At 45.6% G+C, this 7,258-nt stretch overlaps 1 protein-coding gene across 4 annotated transcripts in view; it reads right to left on the minus strand.

The window, feature by feature from the left end:
• Nucleotides 1–7,018, minus strand: part of GPCPD1 (glycerophosphocholine phosphodiesterase 1) — a 68,683-nt gene extending 61,665 nt beyond the window's left edge. For 2 of the 4 annotated variants that reach the window (XM_071211529.1, XM_071211523.1), the window contains exon 1: nt 6,576–6,996. The gene's annotated coding sequence lies outside the window, so the exon portion shown is untranslated. Of the gene's footprint in view, nt 1–6,575 lie in introns of all 4 variants that reach the window. The other 2 variants (XM_012522567.4, XM_071211526.1) reach the window with 2 other exon arrangements.
• Between the last annotated feature and the right edge of the window lie 240 nt (nt 7,019–7,258).

Raw genomic sequence — 7,258 nt, forward strand, 5'->3', positions numbered from 1 at the left:
GGAGGGGTGAAATTAAATAAATAAATAAATAAATAAATAAATCTTTAAAAAATAAAAAAGAGCTTCAAAAACTTTTTTTTTCAAATTAATGGAGGAATTATCTAGAAAGATTTGTTAATTACTAAATAAAGAGCCCTTCCCCAGAAAAAGTGACAGTGATTTTATAACCATTTCTTTACAACTGATTGGGAAAATCTTCCATTAAATTTATTTTGGGTATTTAAATTTTTAAAATTTTTTTGTGTTAAAATATATGTAACATAAAAATCATTACCCATTTTTAAGTTTACAGTTCCGTGACATTAAGTTCACTGACAATGTTGTATAAACTTCACCACTATCTATATTCAGAATATTTTCTTCATTCAAAACAGATACGTGTACAATCCATTAAATTTTAGCTAAAGTAACTTTTTCATTTCTAAGTGAATCATTTGCAGATTTATTAAATATTAGTTCAAGTCGATGAACATTAGTTTGGGTGTTTACATTTAGTTACTATAGCACTCTAAAGAAACATACCTGTGTAGTGAGCAATTGTTTATAACTAGCCTATTGGTGAAATGGGATGCCAAGAAGCAGTTGCTAAAGAAAAATGACCATACGTAACATAATTACAACTCTGGAAGTTACATGGTCTCTGGACTCTTTAGGAATCAAAAAATTGTGAGATTAAAATGCAAAAGTTATATCATAAAATACTGGACAGAGTCGTTTTGTTTCCAGCCTTTTCCATGTAGCATTATTATTCATTATAATTTAATCTTTCCAAATGTCAAATGCCTCTCAGTTTTGTGCTGTCTGCATTAAAATGGATTCCCCCAAGGGACTGTCCCCTACTGCTCGGATTGTTCAACAAATGACCGGCTGTCATTTCAGGGAGGACGCTGAGGAAGAGTGAGTCGCTGCTTTCGGAGCAGACACTCACGTTCCCACACCTGCCGGGCCCCAGGCCGAACGTCCCCGCTGCCACGTCCTGGCCGGCAGCCAGCGGGGAGAGCCGGGCTGCGGTGAGGAGGGCAGGGGCGCGGCCGGGCAGGGGCTCTGCCCTCTCCTCTCCCGACTTGCTGGCTGGGGTGTGATCTTACCTCTAAGGCGAAAACGAGCCCTTCCCTGGGCCGCTGCCCCAGCGGGAGCGGGGACGCACCCTGCGCGGCTTTGGCGCGCTCCACCTCGCTTCCCTCCTCTGATCAGGCGTCCAGGGCAGAGGCCTGGGAATCCCAGCCCACGTCGCCGGCCACAGGGCAGGTACAAACCTGCTGCGAGACAGCCCTGAGGTGTCAGGAGAACGTTCTCAGGGAGCGTGCGCCCTGCCGAGGCCCACGCTCTAGCACTGATGAAGCCACACCGTGGAGGTGCTGCAAGGCAGGGTTCGGCTGCTGTGGTCGCCGTCCCCCCACCGCTCTGCCCGGGGAGGACGGCTCAGGTGCCAGCAGTGACGTCAGGCCACGTGTCTGACTCACGCAGGCAGCTTTGGCTTTGAATCTAATTTTTTTTTTTAAGATTTTTTTTTCAATTTATTTCTCTCCCCTTCCCTCCCCCCTCCAGTTGTCTGCTCTCAGTGTCCACTAGCTGTGTGTTCTTCTGTGTCCACTTGTATTCTTGTCAGCAGCACCGGGAATCTGTGTTTCTTTTTGTTGCGTCATCTTGCTGCATCAGCTCTCCGTGTGTGCGGCGCCACTCCTGGGCAGGCTGCGTTTTTGCACGGGGCGGCTCTCCTTACGGGGCGCACTCCTTGCACGTGGGGCTCCCCTACGCGGGGACACCCCTGCATGGCACGGCAGTCCTTGCATGCATCGACACTGCGCATGGGCCAGCTCACCGCACGGGTCAGGAGGCCCGGGGTTTGAACCGTGGGCCTCCCATGTGGTAAGTGGACGCTCTATCCATTGAGCCAAATCCGCTTCCCTTTGAGTCTAATTTTGAATGCACACCCCAGGCCAACTCAAACCCCTCCAGCCCCTGCCACTCTGCCCTGTCCTGGCCCCAGGTAGGCCTCTAAGTTTGGAATCCAGGATGATGACGACAGAATAAACAGGACAAACTCCTCGTTGTCCCAGTTCTGCTGGGTTACGGGAAGATGGGCTGTCTTCCTTTCTGCATTTCCTGCCAGTGCAAATCCCAGCCCAAGGGGTGTGGGAAGGGGAGGGTGGGCAATCACCCAGACCACTCGCTATATAATCGATGAGAATGGATCTCAAAATGCTAAAAAATAAAAAACAATCAAAATCTTTTCCTAAGGAAAAGGACTATGAAAGTGAGAGCAGTTAGAATTCTAGGGCCAGTTCTTTCCCCTCCAGATTTAACTAACTTCTTTTTTTTTTTTTGTCTTTTTTTTAATAGCTCTCACAAAAGGTTTAACTAACTTCTAAGCACTCTTTTGAAGTCAGGATCCATGGTCTTCATTTACTGAATACAAACATTACACCTCTGACTCTTGGTTAGAGAACTAAAGACTAGTGTGCATCATCCACCAAAGCCCCCCAGGAATGGAAACTGCCTCCCAAATTATTTCATTATCCACCAACTATGGCAAGGAGCCTTAAAAAATTCAACTGCAGGTAGGTTTCATTGTAGGAGAGGGTCCAGGTAGGAAGTTGTGATAGAAGGTTCTGTAAGAAAATGGCAGGGCAGTTGGTGAAACTTTTTTTTTTAAGATTTATTTATTTATTTATCCCCCCCACGCCCCGTTGTCTGTTCTCTGCGTCTTCTTTGTCCGCTTCTGTTGTGGTCAGCAGCACGGGAATCTGTGTTTCTTTTTGTTGCATCATCTTGTTGTGTCAGCTCTCCGTGTGTGGCGTCATTCCTGGGCAGGCTGCACTTTCTTTGGCGCTGGGCGGCTCTCCTTACGGGGCGCACTCCTTGCGCGTGGGGCTCCCCTACGCGGGGGACACCCCTGCGTGGCAGGGTACTCCTTACACGCATCAGCACTGCGCGTGGGCCAGCTCCACACGGGTCAAGGAGGCCCAGGGTTTGAACTGCGGACCTCCCATGTGGTAGACGGACGCCCTAACCACTGGGCCAAGTCTGCCGCCAGTTGGTGAAACTTGATATTATAATCAGTGATTGTTCCCCGGTCCCAGACTGTCCCCAATTCACAACTCAAATCGTAGAATTGTGGCCAAGGTGGGGGCCCTTTGTGCCAGGCAAACAGTCAAAATTCCTTCTGTAGAAGATCAAAATCCATCTGGGAAATTTAGAGACCTAAAAATCCTGTAATAGCCAGGTATTTGTCTTCAAATTAGTGCTAATTCAGCAGTACACCAAGGCTCAGCCAAACCGAGATTCCCTTAACGCTTGCTTCAGTTTGCTGCTCTTTGGAAATACTCTTGGTGTATATTGTCTGTGTCCTATATGCCAAGGTCAGGTCATAAACTAGGTCATGAATATGTAATCTCAGAATGCTTCCTCTTCCCTCGGTTCAAATAATTCTCCACTTTTATGGCCTAAATGCAAAATGATGATGGTGATAATAATAATAATAGGCATAGTTAGGAGATTTATTCTCCAGTCTGTCTCTTGGATTACATTCTACTTCTCCCTCATTACATCACTTCTCTTTTTGTACCCCAATGGCTCTCCAAAATTTAGATAAATATTCTTTAGCGGACTTCCATCTACCTCTCAAGCTTTGTGTGTGTGTGTGTGTGTGTGTCTCTCTCTCTCTCTCTCTCTTTTTTTATTTTTTCTGGTTTTCAATCTTCCCCTCCTTAGCCCCCACCCCTAGATTATAAATTCCTTAAAGGCATGGACCTTATCTTATCTATATTTTGATGACCCAGTGTCTAGAACAATGCCCATAAAAGGGATTTAATAAATCCTGCTGCCTGAGGAAATCCAGCACTGACTTCCTAAACCCATCCTCCTTTGTATTAGGCTCTGCCAGTTGAAGGAACATCTAGTCTTTGGTGGAACTTGAAGGGATTCCAGAATAGCAGATTAATCTCAGGTGATTATTTAAATTTGGCACAGAGCAGAGAAACAAACTTCCTTTAGAGACAGCTTCCCTGCACCCTGGCTCCCTGCTAGGATGGTGCCCTGGACGGAGAGGAAGAGGTCTGCCATCCTGCGATGCCACCACAGGCCGAGGGTCTATGAGTGTTTCCTGCCCAGACTTTGACTGCAGGTTCAGGGCTCTCCCAGCCGTCAGCAGAACAACCAGCTCCACCGTTTCCCTACTTCTGTGCCCTCTGCCTCCTGGGTTTCTTGTCTAAGATTCCTTTGCAACGAGAAAACCACAGAACCTTACTAAATAATAAAAAGAAAGATTCGCAACATCCAGGTTTGGAAAGATGGGAAGAAATGAGCTATCTGGCACACTGCTGCTGGGGCTGTCTATTGAACAACTTTTTGGAGAATAATTGGATCATGGCTATGAGACATTTAAAGTGAGCATAGCTTTTTTTTTTTTTTTTTTAGGTAATGGGGTCCGGGATTAAACCCAGGACCTTGTATGTGGGAAGCCGGAGCTCAAACCACTGAGCCACATCGGCTCCCTGACAACTTTTAACATAGACATTGTACTTTTAGGACTGCATATCTAGAAATGATAATGCACATAAAGCACTAAAACAAATGAAGATATAAAGACATAAAGAACCAGAATATTCATGTAGCAGATTCATGTAGGTTGAAATTGCCAAAAATTTGTAACAAAATTAAAAACTAGATATAATATGAACACCCCTCATTAGGTACTTGTTACACAAATGATGCTCATTTACTTACACAAGACATACTCTGCAGCTACTAAAAGAATGCATTCATTCTTTATGTATGCACTTCAAAAGATGTCCACAGTCTATTGTTACATTTTTTAAAAACAAAGTGCATAATATGATCTGTTTTCTAAAAATATATATATAGCTATATGTATATATTTATAGAGATATATGTTAGTATAGCATTTTTTAAAAGGCCAAAGGAATAAACTAAAACAGTAGAAATTGTTGCTTTTTGGGTTTTTCTCGTTTTTTAAAATATTCTACATGAATGTATTAATGTTTTAATCACACAAGACAGACTTTTTCGTACACAAGCAAACTAAACTGCACGTTCATCTTCTCAGTACTGAATCACGATAACAAAGGAAACAAAGTTAAACTAGAGTACTTGAAGTTTCTGAAACAAAAGAAAAGTATCACTTCTTGTTTCCACTGAAAATCCCCAGTCAAATAAGGTAGAGAATGGCCATCTACCGAAAATGGCAAGTATGGGGCATGCAAAACACTGAGCCGCTCCATCCCACTGCACCCGCCAGAGGAGCGGGCCCAAGGTGCCTTCCTAGGGCCTGCCCCAGGGCGCACCTGCCAGCAGGTCGAGAAGCCCCCTGAGCTCCCTGTCCAGCAGGGAATTCGCTCAGCTCAGTTCTAGCGCTGCTGGTCCTGCGGCACTCGTGGTGGGTGTGTTTAAAGATGCCACAAGGGGAAGCGGATGTGGCTCGACTGACAGAGCTTCCGCCTACCATATAGGAGGACCAGGGTTCAAAACCCGGGGCCCCCTGGCCCGTGTGGCGAGCCGGCCCACGTGGAGTGCCACACGGACAAGGAGTGTCACACCGCACAGGGGTCCTCTCCCCCCCCACCCCCCCCCCGCCCCGTGCAAAGAGTGCAGCCCCGGGCAGGAGTGCAGCCTGCCCAGGAGTGGTGCCCCCACACGGAGAGCTGACGCAGCAAGATGATGCAACAAAAAGAGACACAGAGAAGCGACCGTATGAGACCCAGCGAACTAGGGAGCTGAGGTGGAGCGAGAGAAGGATCGCCTCTCTCCCACTCCAGAAGGTCCCAGAATGGATTCCCAGAGCCATCTAATGAGAATACAAGAGACACAGAAGAAAACACGGTGAATGGACAGAGAGAGCAGACAACGGAGTGGGGGCTAAAGGGGAAGAAATAAGAAAAAAAAGAAAAGAAAAAAAAAATACCACACATCCCCATGGATGTCCTACCCACAGGGATTAAACAGGGCTTAGCTGCATCTACTCCTCTCCAGAGAGCACAGCAGGCGTTCCTGCTTTGAAAGTAATTTGCATGTTTTGTGTGATCTATGTATCTTTAAAAAAAATAAGAGACTTGCACCAAAAAAAAAAAAAAAGTAATTTGTATGCATCAACATACAAGGAAGCTTCCATTATCATCTAAAGAGAAATGCATTCAAAAATTTTTCAAGAGAGTGGATATAGCTGGTTGAGTGCCTGCTTCCCACATATGGGGTCCTGGGTTCAATCCCCAGTACCTCCTAAAAAAAAAAATTGCTGAAAAGCATCATCTTTGAAAAGGTGCTTCAGATGCTGGGACTGCCCAACCTAAGTCACGTCAAGAAAGCTCCGGACCAAAAGCGTTAGAAGAATTTTTATTTCCTCCTTTTTTGCATGTTGATGTTTTCTAACGTTCTGCATTGAACCTGGGAACTCGTACATGGGAAGCAGGCACTCAACCATCAGAGCTACTCTGGCTCCCCTGTGCTGTGAGTTTTACATGCATAATCTTATTAAATCCTCACAATTGTCTTGAGGTGCTACTTTTAACCCATTTTATAGAAGAAGGAACAAAAGCCACAGAGGTTAGGTAGCTTACCTGGCTCAGTTCAGCTGCCTGCTAGTGGTCACGCCCTCAGTTTCCCAGCCTTAAAATTGAGATAGCATCTGCTTCATCCAGTGTAAGGAAGGAAAAAGGATGCGGGCGGTAAAGAACTTCTTTAACCCTCTGGCCTGGAGAAAACGTTCGGTACACTGTTTTTAAAGTTCTTTGCAGACGTCAAGCACAACTGTTAAAATAGCTCCCGAGCCGCCTGCGCAGGAGCAGCTGGCACCTGACTGCAAACATCTTCCAACGTCAAGTTCAAGACCTTTGTGCTCTGATTTGGTGGCCTGAAGTCAGCCAAGGAGGGAATATCCATTCCACAGAAGTCGGAAACTGGCAAACACTACACCTGAGGACCTTTCCTCTTGGAGAGCTGGTCGTTAAACATTTACCAGCCCACTGCTTCGCCTCGACTGGAAGATACAGGCTCACCACTCGGTCTCAAAGGCAGGTTTTATTTATTTGTTTAGGCAGAATGAATCATGCCTTTGGCTCCACACATCATGAAGCCTATTTTCCTAGATGCAATGTTAAGGAATTCCAAGAATGGCACACACGAAAAAACAAACCTAGGGAAAGATTTTCCCAGTCGGCTGTTTCATTCTGATTAGGTAAACACCAGGCAGCACATACCTGCGTGCTGAGTGTTGATAGGGGCTTTTCTTTTTCTTTTTGTT

This window comes from Dasypus novemcinctus, chromosome 24, assembly GCF_030445035.2.
Source record: "Dasypus novemcinctus isolate mDasNov1 chromosome 24, mDasNov1.1.hap2, whole genome shotgun sequence".
NCBI lineage: Eukaryota > Metazoa > Chordata > Mammalia > Cingulata > Dasypodidae > Dasypus > Dasypus novemcinctus.